The sequence below is a fragment of the Peromyscus maniculatus genome, chromosome 19 (assembly GCF_049852395.1).
Source record: "Peromyscus maniculatus bairdii isolate BWxNUB_F1_BW_parent chromosome 19, HU_Pman_BW_mat_3.1, whole genome shotgun sequence".
In the NCBI taxonomy this organism is placed as follows: Eukaryota; Metazoa; Chordata; class Mammalia; order Rodentia; family Cricetidae; genus Peromyscus; species Peromyscus maniculatus.
Genome location: NC_134870.1, coordinates 33,355,353 through 33,374,474, shown reverse-complemented (window position 1 = coordinate 33,374,474; position 19,122 = coordinate 33,355,353).

The window sequence follows — 19,122 nt, the reverse complement described above, 5'->3', positions numbered from 1 at the left end:
TGGTCAAACACCCTAATTGTCATGCTAGAAATCTCATCCAATGACTGAGGGAAGTGGATGCAAAGATCCACTGCCAGGCCCCAAGTGGAGCTCCAGGAGTCCAATTTGCAAGAAAGAGGAGGAATTGTATGAGCGAGAATTGTTGAGACCAAGATTGGAAAAAGCACAGGGACAAATAGCCAAACTAATGGAAACACATGAACTATGAACAAATAGCTGAGGAGGCCCCAACTGGATCAGGTCCTCTGGATAAGTGAGACAGTTGATTAACTTGAAGTGTTTGGGAGGCCCCCAGGCAGTGGAACCATGACCTGTCCTTAGTGCATAAGCTGGCTGTTTGGAACCTGGGGCTTATGCAGGGACACTTGGCTCAGCCTGGGAGGAGGGGACTGGACCTGCTTGGACTGAATCTACCAGGTTGAGCTGAATTTCCAGGGGAGTCTTTGCCCTGGAGGAGATGGGAATGGGGGGTGGGCTGGGGGGAAGGCAGGGGAGGGGAGGAGAGAGGACAGGGGAATTCATGGCTGATATGTAAATTTAAATTGAATTATAAAATTAAAAAAAGAATCAAAACATAACAGAACTACAATCATGTTTCACTCTATACCATGGACTTCAAATTTTCTAGATACACTCACTGGCTTTTTATTGAATTTTAAATAATATCTGCTACCACATGTCACATTCCACTGTATTATTCCATAATTACTCTTCTTAAGATAATGCTTTGTTACTGTTTTAGAAGCAAAAGAATGAAGAAGCATTTTATTTAAAATTATCAACATTTAAAAATTATAAAAATGCTCTTTATTTTAAGAAAGTAAAAAAATTACTTAAAACTATTCTTTTTTTTAATGAAAGTGTTATTTTTATTTTATGTGTATGGGTATATTGCCTACATGTTTGTATGTGAATCATATGCATACAGTGCCCTCAGAGGCCAGAAGAGGGTATTGAATCGTCTGGAATTGTAGTTACAGGTGGTTGTCAAGATCCACTGAATCCAGGTCCTCTGCAAGAGCAGCCAGTGCTCTTAACTGCTGAGCCATCGCTCCAGCCATTAAAATTATTCTTAATTTCATTAAGATAATATTGGTTAATGATTTATGTATTTTTTCTCATGACTAAAGTATTCATTCATCCTGTTTCAAACAGAAAACACTCTGTAAATGTTCAGAGCCAATGTTCGCATTTATAACTGTCTTACTTGTAAGAACTCCTAATATGTTCGCTATGTTCTCATGATGACTTTGTGTTCGAGGTTGTACTAGTTATCCTTACAGATGGGGAAACTGGTGGTGCATCTGGAGAACCAGTAACTTGCCTGCAACTATACAGGAACAATAGAAACAGGGTTTGAGCAAGACAGGCTGGCTCCCAAGCCCACACTCACACTGTTTTTGTTTCTTTACTTTTATTGTTTATTTTTTAATTGAAATTGTTTTCATACAGTATATTCTGATCGTGCCTCCTCTTCCTCAACTCCTCCCAGATCCTTCCCACTTCCTCACACACTCAACTCCATGACTGTTCTTTCTCTCTCTCTTTAAACAAACAAAGACAAGGAACATACTTCTTGTTCCTTCCTTTCCTAGTCTATATCAAGAACATTTCCCCCAGTGTTACACAGTATTCTCCAATATCACCCATGAAGACTGTGTCCTGTTTTTGCTACATGGACTTTCTTGTTCTTCTGTTTTTAAAGAACTGTCAAGGATTGCATCTTTTTGTTTGATTGTTTCTATGACTGATTCTACACTAACTCACCTTGAACACAAGTCCTTGCATGTCCTTATGGTGTCTTTCTTAGGTTAAATTTGTCAGACTGGCATGCAGAGTTAAGTACAAGCATCTACCTTAAGGCATTCTCGAGAAATAGCTTTAAAGAGAGAATGATATTTCAGTTTTTTTGCACTGGCGTGTTTGGCAGTTGTTTTATGAATGTTTTAAAGTGGGGTCTACCTCTATTTCCACTTCTATTTGTCAAATGTGTGTTTCTGTCTCAAACCTACCTGCTCACTTGTACAAGTGAAATTGTTCCTAAACAGTGGCATTCTGACTGTGGGAAAGTCTACCCATGATAATCAGAACTTCAGAGTTCAAATTCAGACCAAGTTAAACAAATCTGTATACTTAGCACTGCAGGAAAATTGGATTGTATTTCAAGCCAAACAAAGATCTTGCTTTATGAAGACACAAAACTCATTAGTCTATGTCAAATTGTTTTTTAAATACAAGCCTTTTGGAATAATTCAAGCTCACTCTTGCAGGAATTAATCTATCTTCACTTTGCCATTTGTAATTGCTGACCTGACAGGCCTTTACTGGATTTGTTTTGTAGTATAAAGTTTTTAAGGTGGGAAATTAACACTATGAGACAAAATGTCACCTTTTGAGTGAAAACACTCAGCATCTTTACCTCCTCAAGTGGCAGCCCAACTATTCTGATGGATGGATGCGTGGTGCTATTCTGGGAAAAGGCTTCAGTGGTTCATGCATTCTCTTTTTGAATATTCTAAAACCTACAGCAGGGTTACACCTGAGGCTGGTGAGGTGTGTGCTGTGTGTGCCTGTGTGTATGTGCTTTTATGCTTATGTGTCTCTGTATACACATGCACAGAAGCTTGCAGAACTGTCTGGACTCTACAACACGCACATCATCATTTTGTTCCTCATCAACTACAATTCTCAAAAAGATCCTATTGTAATTAATTTAAATTTATTCAATGGGCATTTGTTGAGCACAGTCTGAACTGAACACTGGAATGTGGAACAGAATGAGAGACTCAAGGACTTTGGGGGCACAATGGACAGATCAGCCAGGCAAGGAAGTAATTGGAGATCAGGAATACTGGGATCCATGCAATCCTGTCACCAGTAATGATGATGAGTGCAGTGGACGGTGTCAGCACTGATCAACCTCGAAGAGACTAGAGCAAGTGCCACTGAGAGGGCTGTTTGTATCGGGTCTTGAGGAATGCATCCATCTGGCAGTATTACAGAAGGAAGAAAGTATTCAAAGGCACAGAAGCCATGAAGTGGCATGGAATATTCAGAATTGCCGAAGTCTGGAGAGTTGAGAGGCTGCCCTTCTTCTGGTCATGGGGCTCTTGGAAGGGACAACTGAGGATACTTACTATTGGCCACCTTTGTATTAAATTCAAGACTGAAAAACTCATGGGGCCACAGAAAATTTCTGCAGAAGCTGTCTGTAAGTCTATTGCCAGGACTGGCTTGTTTGTGGTTAGCTCCATTTCCCATTCTTTCAAGTCTGAATATTCCTGGGAAGACATTTATCGCCGGTTAGTGGTGCTGATGCAGGGTTTCCACTCTGTAGGACACAGGTGCAGACATTTGTTGACTAACAAATGGATGTTATAGAGATGGAAGGTGGTGCTTTAAAAATTTCCAGTTGTACAGAGATAAGGCATAAACATATAAAGGACTCACAATGTAGAACTCCAGAGACAGTTGCACTTCATGTAACTGGACAAGATTGGTAGAAAGTTCCAAAAGAAAAAGTATGTGCAGGAATGGTATTCAACTTGTTGTAAATAAATAGGGATACTACATTTTATTACATGTACAATGTGATATCTAGTTTTGGTAGTTTTTAGGTAGGGCATTGATAAGTTGAAGCTACGCAGGGGTTGAGCATGGGAGATGTCATGTAATACTTCAAGTAAATGTCTGTGAATAGATTTAGTGAATCAAAGGTTGTAAGCAATTTTAAGCTCATGTTGCAATATATATTTCCAAAATTGCTATACCAGATTTCAGTGTGTGGTGGTTTAAAAAAAAATGGCCCCCAAAGGGTGTGGTACTATTCAGAGGTGTGGCTTTATTGGAGTAGGTATGGCCTTGTTGGAGGAAGTGTGTCACTGTGGAGGCAGCTTTGAGTTCTCATATATTCTCAAGCCACACCCAGTGTCTGGGACCACTTCTTGTTGTCCATGCGATGTAGAACTCCCAGCTACCTCTCCAGCGCCATGTCTGTCTGCATGCCACCATGTCCCACCATGATGATAATAGACTAAACCTCTGAAAATGTAAGCCACACCAATGAAATATTTTTCCTTTCTAAGAGTTGCCTTGGTCATGGTGTCTCTTCACAGCAATAGAAACCCTAAGAGAGACATAGTGTCACAAGTAATATACGAATGTACCTTTTTCATTACAATTGTTGTTAAAGTTGGCTGTTGTCATTTTAAAAGTTTTTTTATGGGACATTGTAATCAGGGTGAAATCATTCTCACTGTAACTTGAGTTTCTTTGTTTACTGGTAAGGTCTCTTGTTCTCCATTCATTTCTATTTTGTGCTATTTCTATCTTGTGAAGTCATTTTCTGGCTGGTGTTGCAATCTAAAAGGAGGGAAAGAAAAGGGTGAGTTTTGCAATTGGGGAAGAAGGGGAGAGACAGGTACAAAATACTAATGTTTGGATTGTATCACTTCGTGGGAAATGAAAGAAAATCTCACCCCTGGTTGCTTAAATAAAAAAGGAAATTTAGTGATTTACCATTTCAAAGTCCTGCCAGTAGATCTGGCCTCTAGTACATCTCAGAGCTCAGATGGTACCCTAGGGACCTGTTTCTGGATTCTGTGCCATCCATTTTGATGTGGAAGCCCCAGTTTCTGGTGAATGCACACCTGATGGTTGTAAAGAAATTATAGAAGTGTCTATGTCCCCTAATTCCAAGTGAGTTTTCTGACTGAAGAATACCTTCTCTTGCCTGTCTCCTTGGGTTTGATTGAGTTTCCTTAACATCCTGTATCACTCACCAAAACCCAGGGAATATGGTATTTTGATTGGTTCAGACCTGTGTCACGTGATCCATTGGTACGATGGATTCAGACTTCACTCATTAAGAACAACCTTGAGAATGAAATGAACTTACAGTGAAATGTTGTAGATTCAGCATGAAGTCACTACTTGTGAATGATGGGTATCTCGTGATGGGTACCACAGTGGAGATAAAGTAGAGAAACAGGGGCCCATAAACGTTATTGCTCTAAGTGGTCTACACTGCTTCCCCTTAAGCCTTGGCTTTCCAGCTGGCAGTAGAGACAGTGTTAGTTAGGTAGCTGGTAAGAAATTATTGGGGATTGAAGATTCTTGAGCATGGACCCACCCACATCAGCTTTGAGCCTTACCTCCTCTGTCCTTGACAACATATGTATGTATGATGTATATATGTAAGTATGAATTTTTATACCTCCTGATGGCAGTTTCCCCTCCCTCCTCTCTTTCCATTTCCTTCCCTCCCCTCTCCTCTGTGCCCCTCCAATCCACTCCTCCTCTGTTTCTGTTCTGAAAGGGGCAGGCCCCCCATGGATAGCAACAAAACATGGCAATTATCAAATTACAGTAGGACTAAGCACCTCCCCTTGTATTAAAGCTGGGCGATGCAACCCTGTATAAGGAATAGGGTCACAAAAGCCAGCAAAAGAGTTAGAGACAGCCCCGGCTCCCACTATTAGGAGTCCCCCCGAGAAGACCAAACTACACAGCTGTCTCATATATGCAGGGGGCTTAGGTCAGTCCCATGCAAGCTCCCTGGTTGTTGGCTCAGTCTTTGTGAGCTCCTAGGAGCCCAGTTAGTTGATTCTGTGGGTTTCTTGGTGTCCTTGACCCTCTGGCTCCTATAATCCTCCCCCCCCCCCCCTTTAGCAGGATTCCCTGAGCTCAGCTGTAGATGAATTTCTAAATGGTCTTATTAAATAAGAAACACAAAGCCAAATATAGGGGTGAAAGCCTTAGAGATCAGTGAAGTAGTGATAGCCACCAACCTTACCTCTCCAGCTTTGCAACTACCAAAAGAGACTACTTCCTGTCTAACCTGAGCCTTTATTGCCTCGCTGTTCTGTCCTCTCATTGGCTATTAGCCCAGCTACCTCACTTCCTTGTCACTGCCTGTCTGTAAAGACCTCCAGGTCTCTATGGTTGGTACTGGGATTAAAGGCATGTGTCACCATGCTTGGCTGTTCCCTAGTGTGTCCTTGAACACACAGAGACCCTGCCTGCCAAGTGATCGGATTAAGGGCATGTGCTACCACTGCCTGACTTTTGTGTTAATGGCTTGCTATTCCCTCTGATCTCCAGGCAAACTTTATTTATTAACATACAAATAAAACATCACCACATTTCAGCACAAGTAAAATATCACCACACTCAGCCTAATGTTTGACTTTGGGTCTCTGCATCTGGACAACACACTGATTGTAAGCAATGAAAGAGTGTTACAGTTGCTGCTCCTTAAAAATTTAAAGGGGTTGGGGAGAAGGAAATAGGGCTTTGTTGAGGTCCATTGAGGAAAAACTAGTTCCTCCTAGCCTGGTTATTCTATAGTTTCATTTTCTTTTCTTTTTTTAACTTTTTTTTTTTAGGTGCGGGGGAAAGTACTCGGTTGCATGATTTTTGATCAAAGGGATCAGATCTGAGTTGTAGCTCTGGCCCTGGATGGAGATGTGACTTTCTGTAAATAACAAAAACATAGCATTGCCCCTTCTCTTAAGAATTGATTCAAGTGGACAAGGCGTCCAGGAAATCTGTGTGTTCGCGATTTAGAAGAGTCTAAAGCCTTCCTCACATGAGGTTGGCACAGTGGTGTCTGCCATTACCAGCTACCACTCATTCAAAGGCTGCCCTCCATAATGGTCTTCCACTCCTTGTCAGCTTGCTGTCTACAGTGGTCTCTGACATTGGTACTTTGACTACTTGAGAGTGTGACCTCACAGTGGTCTGTCTGCCATTGCCCACCCTCACCCCTTGAGAGTGTGACCTCACAGTGGTCTGTCTGCCATTGCCCATCCCCACCTCTTAAGAGTGTGACCTCACAGTGGTCTGTTTGCCATTGCCTACCCCCACCCCTTGAGAGTGTGACCTCACAGTGGTCTGTCTGCCACTGCCCATCCCCACCCCTTGAGAGTGTGACCTCACAGTGGTCTGTCTGCCATTGCGCACCTGTAGATATTTCATGTGATAGTCACAAGTTATTGTATTTCAATTCCAAACCTGCCCTTTGTTTCTTAGCCTTTTCACGCTGAGGCTGGGACTCAGAGAAGCACATTCCCTTTAGCTGGGTGCCTTCCTGTTGAGCTCTGCCAGTGGAGGAGGGGAAGCTGGGAGACATGAATCTAGAGGAGGGAGGGCCTTTTCCCTTCCTGTTTAGGTGACACAGCAATGCTTCTTCATCAATGCGCTGACACCTGTGCCCAATAGCAGCAGTTGGTTCCAGTCTGTGGCTCCCTGAGCCCTCATCAGTGCCTGCTGGTCTGCCTCTCCTGGGAGATGTGAATCTCAACTCAGTCAGATTCTTTCAATAACACCAGCCAGGCCTGCTCCCCATCTCTGCCCCCATTTCCTCTAGTCTTAGAATTGGTTTCATGTACTATATGCTCCAGCACATTTATTCCTATTCATAGCCATACTTTAGAATAAAACTTAAAGTTGTATTTGTTATTATTATTGTGTGTGTATGTGTTTTTTGTGTGTATGCATATGTGTATTTGTGTGTATATGTATATGTGTGTGTATGAGTGTGGGCACACATACCACAGTTCATACATGGGGGTCATTACAACAAGCCTTACTACCAATCCCTCTTGTTTCCCAAGCCCTTAAAGAAGAAGCTGTTTCCTGAACATTTATGACATTCTGGTATCTGCTTTTGCTCTTGTCAATTTCCCACCATATGGCTAATTATTGAAATTAATTGTTTTCCTGAAGGTAACTGGTGGAGTGCCTGATTCCTGGCTACACTCTGACAGAAGTAGTCCCCATACCGGTCTCACTGCCTTGTCTTGGACTATCCTGGAAAAGATCCTCTTATGGGAAATCAATACCAACTTCCCAGTACTTGGTGGACAATGTCCAAACCTCCAGGCCTGTCACATTTCTGCATGACATCTCTGTCTGCTAAGGCTTACACCCTAGTTTCTGGAAGCATGGTGCTTTCCTAACTTCTAGTGTGCCATGCTCTAGTACCGTCAGGCCACAGAACATACAGCTCCTTCTGCTAAGAACGTTGATACCTTCTACCCTTTTAAATGGGTAACTTACGTACATTTCAGGCATTAGCATGAGTGTCTATCCCCAACTCTGTGGCACACTGCGCTGTCCCTCTGACCACATACATTATTTGCCTATCTTTTTTGAGATTTATTTTAATTATGTGTATATGTGGTGTGTGTGTGTGTGTGTGTGTGTGTGTGTGTGTGTGTGTTTGTGTGACTTTGTGCATGTGTGAGTGCAGGTACTCAAGGAGTCTAGAAGATGGTATCAGATGCCCTGGAGCTGAAGTTACCAGTGGTTGTAAGCCCCCTGAAGAGGGTGCTGGAAACAACACTGGTCCTCTGGAAGAGTAGGAAGTGGAGCCATTTTTCTAGCTCTAGTATTTGCCAATCTGTGCGTATCCTTGGGAGCTGTCTAGAACTCAATAGGTACTTTATTATTTATTATTTAGATAGTCAACAAGGACTTCTTTAGAACATTCCTTTGTTTTCTTTTTCGCTTTTGTGGAGCAAGGACAAAAATTGCAGATACCATTACAGCTGATCTAAGTCAGGCCTGTGATGATCACTGAAGGTTTTTGTCTCGATCCAAAGGACAAGTTAATGTTGTGAAAATTGCCAAAGTGAGACTCGAGGGCAACAAAGAAGGTGCCTTAAAGACCTGGGATGTCTCCGGCGCTTCTGTGTGTCACTCTGGTGATGGAGGTGCACAGAGATCAGCTACCGATTCATCGGGTTAAAAGCCTTCCCACCATCCACGGCAGCTGCAGACTTTGTACCAGCGACAAGCTGCAGAAGAAAATGAGATCATGTCAAGCTCTTGCAGCACGATTTCAGGATGCTAATGAGAGGCACTTGCTTCGAGAGAGAGGAAAACTGAACACACCTGTTTTTCTGAGGCTACACCAAACATTGATAAAACAGACACTGGGGGGGGGGCGATACAAATTGGTTTAGCTTCTAGCTCCATCAGGAGATAGGAACCTTGGTGCAATTGTTAGTTTACTAATCTGTAAAATGGTACTGTTGGCATCTACTTCATTTTATTTATTTATTTAGAACTAACTAGGGCAATTGACTTAAAGTATCCAGTATTGAGTTGAGAAATATCAGTAGTTTGTGAAAAATGACTGTGTAGCCACAGCTGATCTTATCCATTCACTCACTGTTTATTCAAAAACTATTATTGATTGTCTAGTAAATGCTAATGATACAAATGCAAATAAATTACAAAGATCTTCCTGTCATGGGGTTGGGACAAGAGAAGGTTATCTGAAAAGGTAAAGGCACAACAATAGAATGCCTATTTGGGGCAGGAGAGGTAGCTCAGTGGTGGAGCATTTGCCTAGTACCTATGAGGCCACAGGTTTAATTCCCAGCACAGAGGAGGGAAAGAAGAGAGAAGTTTGTCAGTTGACTTAATAATGCCCCCCACAGTGTTTTCTTCTGTTTGCTTGCTGTCTCACCCATGATCACATGTGATATTTCATGACTGTGTCCCTTGGGTGTTTATTCAAGAAGAGTTCCTTGCTTTTGTATTGACTTTCATGTTTTTGGAGTTCAGGACAGTTGCTTTGTAGAACTTTTTGGCTCTGGGATATTATTTTCTGACTAGGTAGCTTTAAAGATCATGCCACATGGCATAGCTAAGAATGGAACCCAGATTTCCTGACCCCACGTCCTGTGAACATTCTTTTTTAAAAGTTTCCAAGAGACTTGGAGGTCAAAGGCCTCATGTTTCCACCCCTAGACCACAGGTCCTAACATAGCCAGGCTGTTAATGATCGCAGAACTGATGTGATAATAGCCAGAGAGAATGCTACCTCTCACATGAACCCAGGTGCTTTCTTGGCCACCATCTGCCATTTCTGGGTAAAGTAACAAGTTTTTAAAAATCTCTAGCTGTTTCATTACTTTTTGGCTTTATCTCTCAAGGTGACAATTTGCCCCCTTTTAGTAGAACCAGTTGAAAAAAAATCAGGAAAATTAGAATAAGTGAGGTTAGGATTCTCTAAAACCCTTTTGGTTTTGTTATGATGTATTTTTCAAAGCTGTAGGGCACTGAACAAACTGCGCTAAATTTTAATTTTTTCATGTGGAAAATTCTTTTTAAAAGCTGAACAATTGCTGCAGCTAATATATAATTTACCCAAATGTTGGATACTTTATTATATTGACGGATTTGGAGTGTGCTCACAAAATTTTCTCCAAGAAATGGGGAGACAAAGGGGTAAGCAATTGGTGGTCTGAGCTCATGTTCTGCTTCCCCTTCATGAACTGAAACCACAAGCACATTTTAAAATTTGTCTAGATGCTATTAAAAAATGCACATACACACCAAAAGAAAAAAAAAAAGAAAGTTCTCCAGATCAGCTCTAAGAGAATTCTGCTACCCACAGCTCTTGCACTTCTAGCCTAGTTGTTCCTCTGAGGTTCCAAAAGTGAGGTTGGAAGGGCAGTTCTAGTGGGCCCGAGAGAAGTCCCGAGTCTCCCACTTGGTTCCAGTTACTTTAGTGCATGATACTGAGGCTGGAAAGGAAATTTTACGTGTTGTACATCTTATTGAGGCAAACAGGTATGGATGGGTTTATATTATTTTCACTATAATTAATTCCAAAACATTCCATCCTTATGTCAGCCAGGTGGTGATTTAAAAATAAATAACTCAGGTATGGTCTTTACCATATATACCTGAGGGAACGTACAATGCTGTGTATCTGGGATTGGGGATGAGGGGATTAGCTAGGCTATGTACAGGGTTCTACAGGAAGGCACATACTAAGGCTTGGAGGTATACCCATGGGTAAGGTTAAATATGAAATTTACTCCATAGCAAACACTTACATCTCATAATGCATGAGGAGTTCTCAACCTGTTTAGAAATTGTATATCTGCATGTGTTCCTCCCTTATCAAATATGGTAAGCTAACAGCAAGGAACTTTTTAAAGAATGCTGATATCAGGGACCAAGGAGACCAGAGAGGTCAAACAGAGCTTTTGGAGTCTTCCTTCGAAAAATCTCAGAGGATTTCAAGATGGAAACTGTGCAGCACAGGGGAGCTGATGACTTTGAAATAAAACATCTTCCCTAGCGGCTCTGCAGAGAAGAGCTTCCCACCAGCCCCCATGAGCTGATGGCTTTCTACTCATTTTCTTTCCGTGGATAGCTTTCTGAGTTTCCCAGTGGTATTTATTTTATATTTATCATAAGCATTCCCCCCCCCTCTGAGAACTGCTTTATACTCCCTAGACAATATTTTACAACACATCTGAGACAGATATGGAGCCATGGGGTCATTTTGAAGTGTTCAAGTTACTTAAAGGGAGAAAGAAATCATAGCAGGGGGGAATATGTGATATGTGATATGATGAAGTTTGTCCTCCAAGGCCATACCTGTGCCAGCAAAGGGTTCTGGGAAGAAGTGATGTCCATGCTGCCACTTGAAGGCATTTGGATGGAAACTGTTCTCTAGATTGCACACAGAGTATTCACAAGGGCCTGACCACTAGGGAAAACTTGAGGTATTGCATCAGATGAACTAAAAGTACTTCATTTGTCTGAGGAAGAGCAGAAATGGGAGATGTGAGAGATGAAGTTGTCAAGTGAAAGCTTTGTGTGTCTCTTTTTTTTCTTTCTCTCCTCAATTCTCTCATCCCAAGGCTAGGAGAGGCTAGTGAATTATAGGAGATGGAGACAGGAAGGCTCAGATGTGTATTTTAGAAACAACAGGCTGTGGTGGTAGGGAGAGACTAGAGGGGCAAAGCTGAAGTAGATAGTCTGGGTATCTCAAAAATATTAAGATAGTAGCTTTTAGGATGAGGAGAGAGAGAGAAGAGTGATAGAATATTTTGGAATCAGAACAGCAAGACGATGGGTAATTAGATATGGAGAATAAGGATTGAGGAAGAACCAGAGATAAATGACCCAACTTTCTTTATGCTTCCCTGTAGCTAATCTTAGCATTGGACTTTGTAATTTCTCTTATCCTCAATGCCAGGACTTCAGGTCTTGGCACTGGCCTTTGGTGCTATGATGATTGTGTCCTGGTTGTACGAATAGCACCATGGTTAGTATCTGGACTCAGAGTGCTGGTCATTGCCTATCTCCACTTGCTCTTTTCAGATTTGACCTGTGCCCAAAGCAGTCACAAGGCCAATACAGTGTTTAGAGCAATGATGCTTATGTGTGATGGATGTGGGTCCAAGTCTCAGTTCTCTACACTCATTCTTATTTTGTCATCTGGCACAAGTCATCAACTCTCCCTGTAACTGACATATTCTCTCTCTTCCTCCCTCTCTCTGTTTTTGTGTGTATTTATATTACTGTACACATATGTGTGCAGGTACACTTGCCTGTGTATAAGTAGGTGGAAGCCAGTGGTTGACCGTGGGTGATGTGTTTTCCTCCATCATTCTGTATCTTAATTTTTTTGTTCAGTTTTGAGGTTGTATTTTAATTACATTTCTCCTTTCCTCTCCACCCTCCAGACCCTTCCATACATACTTTCCCACTCCCCTTCAAATTCATAGCCTCTTTCTCTCATCCATTGTCATTGTATGCATGTATCTACTTGGATATGCATATATAGTCCTAAATACGACCTATTGAGTCCATATAATGTTACTTGCACGTATGTTTTCAGGGCTGACCATTTGGCACTGGACAGTGTCTCTGCTGTTCCCTGGGGAGAGTCACTTCTCCTTCTCCCAGCTTTATTCAGTTGCCTGCAGTTCTTTATATAGAGTTGAGGCCTTGCCATCTTTCCTTCCTGTGCAATCTGGCATGTTCGTTGGTGACCTTCTTGTTCAGTTCATATTTGGGTGGTCATGTTGGTGAGACTTTACGGGTACAGCTTCCGATGTTGCTAGGAGACACAATCTTACAGCAAAGTCCTTGGTCCTCTGGAGCTTACAGTCTTCCCACCTACTCTTCCTCAATGTTCCCTGAGCCTTAGGTGTAGGAGTATTTTGTAGATGTATCCATTGGGTCTGGGCCCCACAATTCAGCATATTGATAGGTTGTGGTTTTCTCTAATAGTCTCTGTCTGTTGCAAAGAGTTCCTTGATGAAGGGTGAAGATTACACTTATCTGTGAATACAAGGACAAATGTTTATATATTACTGTTAGATATTATGCTGGTTTAGCAAAATTAGTGACTATAGATTCTCCACCAATAACCACTATTTTCCTAGCACTGACTAGTTAGCCAGGTTGGCAGCACCAGGCATATATCTTTTTATGAGAAAGTTGTTGGTTACTGACAACACATGTGTCAGTACTATACCTGTAGGGTTCTCATGCCATGCTGGTCATTGATGTAGTTCATAGGCATCATAACTGAGTAGAAGTCATAACTGTTGGTTGACTTCCTCCTTTGGAATCTTTCATGATGCCTTCTGGTACCACAAAAGCTAGTTCTTAGGGAAGGGGCATACAGATTAGTTCTAGCTTAGGGGCTTCTGGGCCCTGTTTCTGAAGTGCATGGGTCTTCAGAGATAGGTACTTAACTTTCAACTCTTGGGGGCAACCAAGGGCAATAATAATAGGCTGTATGTTTTGGGAGTCTCTTGGATAGCCCCAGCCAATAAATCAGGAGAGGGGTTCTCCTGTCTGCTATTAGGGGTTTTGTTAGGTGGTCTTTGACACTAGGAAGTGGTACCATCAGGTCAGTCTCCATCTTATTTTTTGAGACAGGATCTCTCACTGAAACTAGAGCTTGCTGTTCTGTTTATGTTGGCTGGTCAGTGAGGCCCTGGGATTTACCTTTCTCTGCCATGCCACCTGTAGCTCTGGGGTTATGGGAGTGCATCATACATGCCTAGCTTTTATGTAGTTTACAGTGATCCAAACTCTATCTCTCCAGTCAACTCCCCCTGTTTAAGACACAGTCTTACTAGGTAGCATTTGGTGGTTTGGAACTCACTCTGTAGATCACCTGGCCTGGAACTCACAGAGCTCCACCTGCCTTTGCCCCCAGAGTGCTGGAATTAAAGGAATGCATCATCACACCTGGCTGTCTCTCTCACTGTTTTGAAACAGAATTTTATTCTCTTCTAGGCTGGCCTTAGACTCACTGCAATTTTGCAGCTTTTGAACCCTCAAGCTGGGATTATAGGTATAAAACACCACGCCTGGATTGACCCCATATTTTCTCAGTTGTGAAATAACAGAGCTATTGAGGTCATGAGCATTAGATGAAGGAATAAATATGAAACACAGTCCATCATGTGTCAGGCACAGAATTAAAGTGACCCAAGGAAAGGAAGGAGAGAACACTGCACGGGAGGGTGACAGCTTGGCTTAGATTTGGGTTAATCTATCATTTCCCCTTCTACAACCTATAGCATGATGCAACACAGGATAATGAAAGAAGCCATTTGGGTTGAAGGTTGACAAAAAATCTTTAGCAGAGTGACATGAAGGGTATGCTAGGAAGGGACCAACTTGACTGTGTCTAATTTCTGATAGATGCATCAAGCCAAAGTTAGGATGGATTCAGGAGGCTCTCTCCATCCCAAAACTCTTACACCTGCCTCCTCTACCCCAAAACTCTTGTCCCTTTCTCATGGTCATTTCTTTATGTCCCTCTCTTCAGATCTCAGATTTCCTTAGATTCTTCATCCTATGGCTGTTTTTCTGCCTCATCCCATAAGGTAACTCTAAAAGGTGTTTACAGTCAGGTGGTGGTGACATATGCTTTTAATCAAAGCACTCGGAAAGCAGAGCCAGGTGGATCTCTGTGAGTTCGAGGCCAGCCTGGTCTACAGAGCGAGATCCAGGACAGGCACCAAAACTACACAGAGAAATCCTGTCTTGCAAAAACAAACAAACAAAAAATGGTGTTTGCATTTGTCCAATTCAAAATCTTGCTGAAGATTTCAGTGCCTTCTGGAATCTCGGCTCTAAGGGCCATTGGACCACTCTATCTAAAGCCTAATATGTCCCCTGAGAGAGGCCAGGCCAAGTAACATTCAGCTGATAATAACCACAGCAGTAACAATCAGTCTGCATCACTTCCTTGTGCTAAATCTACAAGGTTGGCTGCTATTCAGACTGGCTAGAAACAGCATTCTAATTGGCCAACTTCTGTACAGCAATGCTTCCTGTGGATTACTGAGAGACAGTGAGTCCCCCAGTTCATGTGTTGATTGTCTAGCTCTCAATACTTCAGAAAGAAAAATCTGGGGGAAAAGATTTTGAAAAGGTGACTAAGTACAAAAACGAGGTCATCAAGGATGAGCTTATTCCATGGTGAATGAATGGTGCCCTTTTAAGAAGAAGAAATGTAGAGTTACAGATACTGTTGATGGCTTAAACAGTTATGGACCCAATAGACTCATGTGTTTGAATGCTTGGCCCATAGGGAGTGGCATTGTTAGGAGGTGTGGCCTTGTTGGAGTAGATATATCCTTGTTGAAATGAGTATGGCCTTGTTGGAGGAAGTGTGTCATTGTGAAGGTGGGCTTTGAGGTCTCGTATATGCTCAAGCCACACCCAGTATGGCAGTCTCTCTGCTGTCTGTGGATCAAGATGTAGAACTCTCAGCTCCTTCTCCAGCACCATGTCTGCCTGCACACTACCGTGTTCTACCATGATGATAGTGGACTAAACCTCTGGAACTGTAAGCCAGCCCATCGAATGTTTTCCTTTATAAGAGTCGCTGTGGTCATGGTGTCTCTTTATAGAAATATAAGTCTCAATTAAGACAGATACCAAGGACAGACACACAGAGAGGGACAGGCCTGGTGAGGACATAGGGAGAAGGTGGCTACTTTAAGCCAAGGAAAGAGACCTAAAGATTCCAAGACTTTGGACTTACTTATGAGAGAGAAAAGTTTTGTTGTTTAACACAAGTAGTCTGTAGTGTTTATTATTAGCAGTCTTAGGAAACCAATGCACTGGACCACCAAGAGTGATAATCATTTTATTACATTTTTACGAAATTCTTCAGGCTGCATAGATGATATCATTACAGCTTTATTTACATGGTAAATAGTATCACTTTCATGTATATTGTGGAAGTGAGGTTTGGAGAAGAAAATGATATACCTAGTGAGTCAAAGCCACAGAGCCAGCAAAGGGAGAAATTGGAAATGGATCCAAGTTTTTCTGCTCCTGGTGCCTGTTCTCAGCCCAGAGCTACACTGCCCGGAGGTGCTGGTCTTCCTGGACTGTCTCATCCCCTAACGTAAATAACATCCGTTACTTTCCTCCACAGTATTTCCCACAATTTGTAATTATAATTTGATTGTCTGATCATTTTTTTTTTCTTCATGTTTTCCTTTCCCACCAGTCCATGTAGTGCTGTGCTTATAATCATGAAGATGAGATCGACTTTGGAATAAGCAGTGTTGAGATGATCCTTGATTTTTCTGCCAGATGACAACCAGCCAGCCCTTCACATATGGCGAAATGATCAACCTCAGTAGGCTTTGGCAACAAACAGGAACTACTGCTGCGCTCTTTAATTTATACCTTAATATTGTCTACATGTGGCCTCGGGGGTGGAACATGCCACTGAACCTTACAACTTGGCAAACACCAGTTCCTGCACCCTCTGTCTGGCCCGGGGCTCTAGAACATGTTTTTCCATTCTGTATTTCACTTCAGGGCAGGAAGCTGTGAGTCAGAGTCACCTGATGCTCCTCTGGTGGCTCTTCTTTACTTCCCACACCCTGAGACTCTTCACCCTGTTTAATACTTCTAGGTGAAGTGGTAGCTGCTTATTTTGTGTATAATAGAGTCTTTATAAACAAAACAAATAAAGCAGGTTTTTTATACTAGATTGTGGCTCTTCAATCATCAAGATCCCCAGCAGATACTTGTATGGTCACACCATATTAATCATCTACTTCAGGCTGGGTAACGGTGCAGTAATAGTGGTTATTAGTTTATCAATGATGCTCCCTCATCAGAGATGGAAACACTATGTATGTGTCTTCCCCACTTCCCAAATGAAACCATTTGAGAACCCTCCACCTCCTGAGGGCTGAGATTCGTAGAGGCAGACTACTTTTCTCAATGTGCCTTTTCAAGTTTACTGTTTCGTCTCCATTTTACTCCCCCATTTAATGCTTTCAGAAAGAATGAATAGTATTCTACATTTTTATATTCTAAACACCATTCCTGCATAATTCTATTCAGTTCTTTGTTGTTTGGTTTTTTCCAAGTTACAGTTTTAAAAATAATCTAGAACTAATTTGTCTAATGAATATGCAATTATTGCAAGAGTCTTTTGAAGTTTTTGAAAAGCACCCGTCAGCATCTTTCTGGGACATGGTGATGAATGTAGCATCAGGCACTTGGAAGCCGTTTCTAATTTGGCATCAGCAGGTACAATTTTTGCACATTTCAAAGCTGGGCACGATGCATTCAATTACTGTGTGCCCATCATAGTCAGCTCAGTGCAGTTGCTTTCTAGACTAGCTCCTTCCTGGGGTGGATTAGGGGCATCGCAGTTCTGGGTACGTAGGGGTGGAAGCAGAAGTCGGGGAGCATAGTCGGAACAGAATACACCAAGAAGGGGGCCATGGTTTCATTTTATACAGCTCATATCAAGAGCTTTCCAATCACAGATACCTCTTAGAGTGGAATCAGGCTTCCCATGTGTCCTATTGGTGACATGTGCCAAATGTATACAGCAAAGGGAGGTTCTCGATATGATTAAGGAGAAAGAGACTTGATGGGAGAAGGGAAGGACATGGAGTTGGGAGGCTGGGGGAACGGGTTTGGAAGGAGTTGTGGGGAGAAGTCGGGGGGGGGGGGGTGAATATGGTAGAAATACATTGCATGCATGACCTCATCAAAAAGTAATGATATTATATAAAACACGAACTTGACCAAGAGTCTACCCACAAAGAGTCTATCTTCTGGTGGGAGACAGAAAACAAATAACCATAATATGTAGCCAAGAAAATTCTGAAAGGGGACAAGACAGAGGGCCATGCCATGAAAGCAGACTCAGGAATGGGGAACATTTCTATCTTGGTAGATGTAGAATTGATTCTCAGAGGGGTGCTGATTTTTTCCACACAGTTTCTTGTTTCCTACCTACTGTTGACACTGTGTTTTTGAAAGTGGCCCCTGGATAGAATTTTCCGTAATTGTTCCTGACCTGGGGAACCAGCTCCCTCCTGTGCCCCTTTTTCCTAGCACCTGAGCAAAGATGCCCGCTGGGCTCTCCCCATTGCTGAAGTTGGCAGAAGCATCCCAAACCCCAACTGTGGGATTCATTAGCTTCTGCTGTCAAATTGCCAGTGATCAGGAGGTGTGAAAGGCACAGTGCCTCCCTAACCCTGGCTGGGCACAGGCTGTCACCACTGCCCACAAAAGTGGTACAGGACCTGCTGCTGAGCACCAGGACATGACTCCTCACAAGCCATTGCCTTGCCGGCACTGTTTGCCAATCAGAACGGCCATTTCTCCCATGTCCAGTTGTTATTTTATATCCATCCTCACCTTCCTGGCCAGAACGTCAGCAGTCTTTTTGTTGTTGGAACAGAAACATCACAACTAATTTAAGCAAGTCAAAGAGCGTTTGCTGAAAGGATCTAGAGACTAGATCCAGGAAGGAGAAACATCATCAGGAGCTAAGCCAGTTACATTCTCTGTCATTTCTGTTTTTGGATCTCATTGTTTTGTGTCCCTGGTTGTTTCTGCATATCTGATATTTTTTTCCTCTTCAGTCAGCCCTCAATCATTTGCTCATGGCAGAATATGGCTTTCCATGGTACAAGATACCTTCTCAGTTTGAGCTACCTAAACAAGACACTCAAGCTGAGCCTTATTTATTTATTTCAAGCTGGGCCCAGGTAGCGATAGTCATGGTAGGGATCATATCGTCTCGAGAGATCTTCAGGTCACCATCCTGCCCCCAGCCCAACAGAAACCCTAATAAGATAGTCTACTCATGCTATTCAAACACACAGAGAAAGTGTGTGAACATCTTTCCCAGCACTTGAGACTTGAAACCACCTCCCTACCACATGTCTCTTTAGGGGTTTTCTTTGCTACCCTAAGGATGCACACATACTGAAGAAAGGCTTTGCACTGTTCTAGTTAGTGCCCTTCTACTTGTTTGCATGCTTTTATTCCATGAGAAACTTTTGT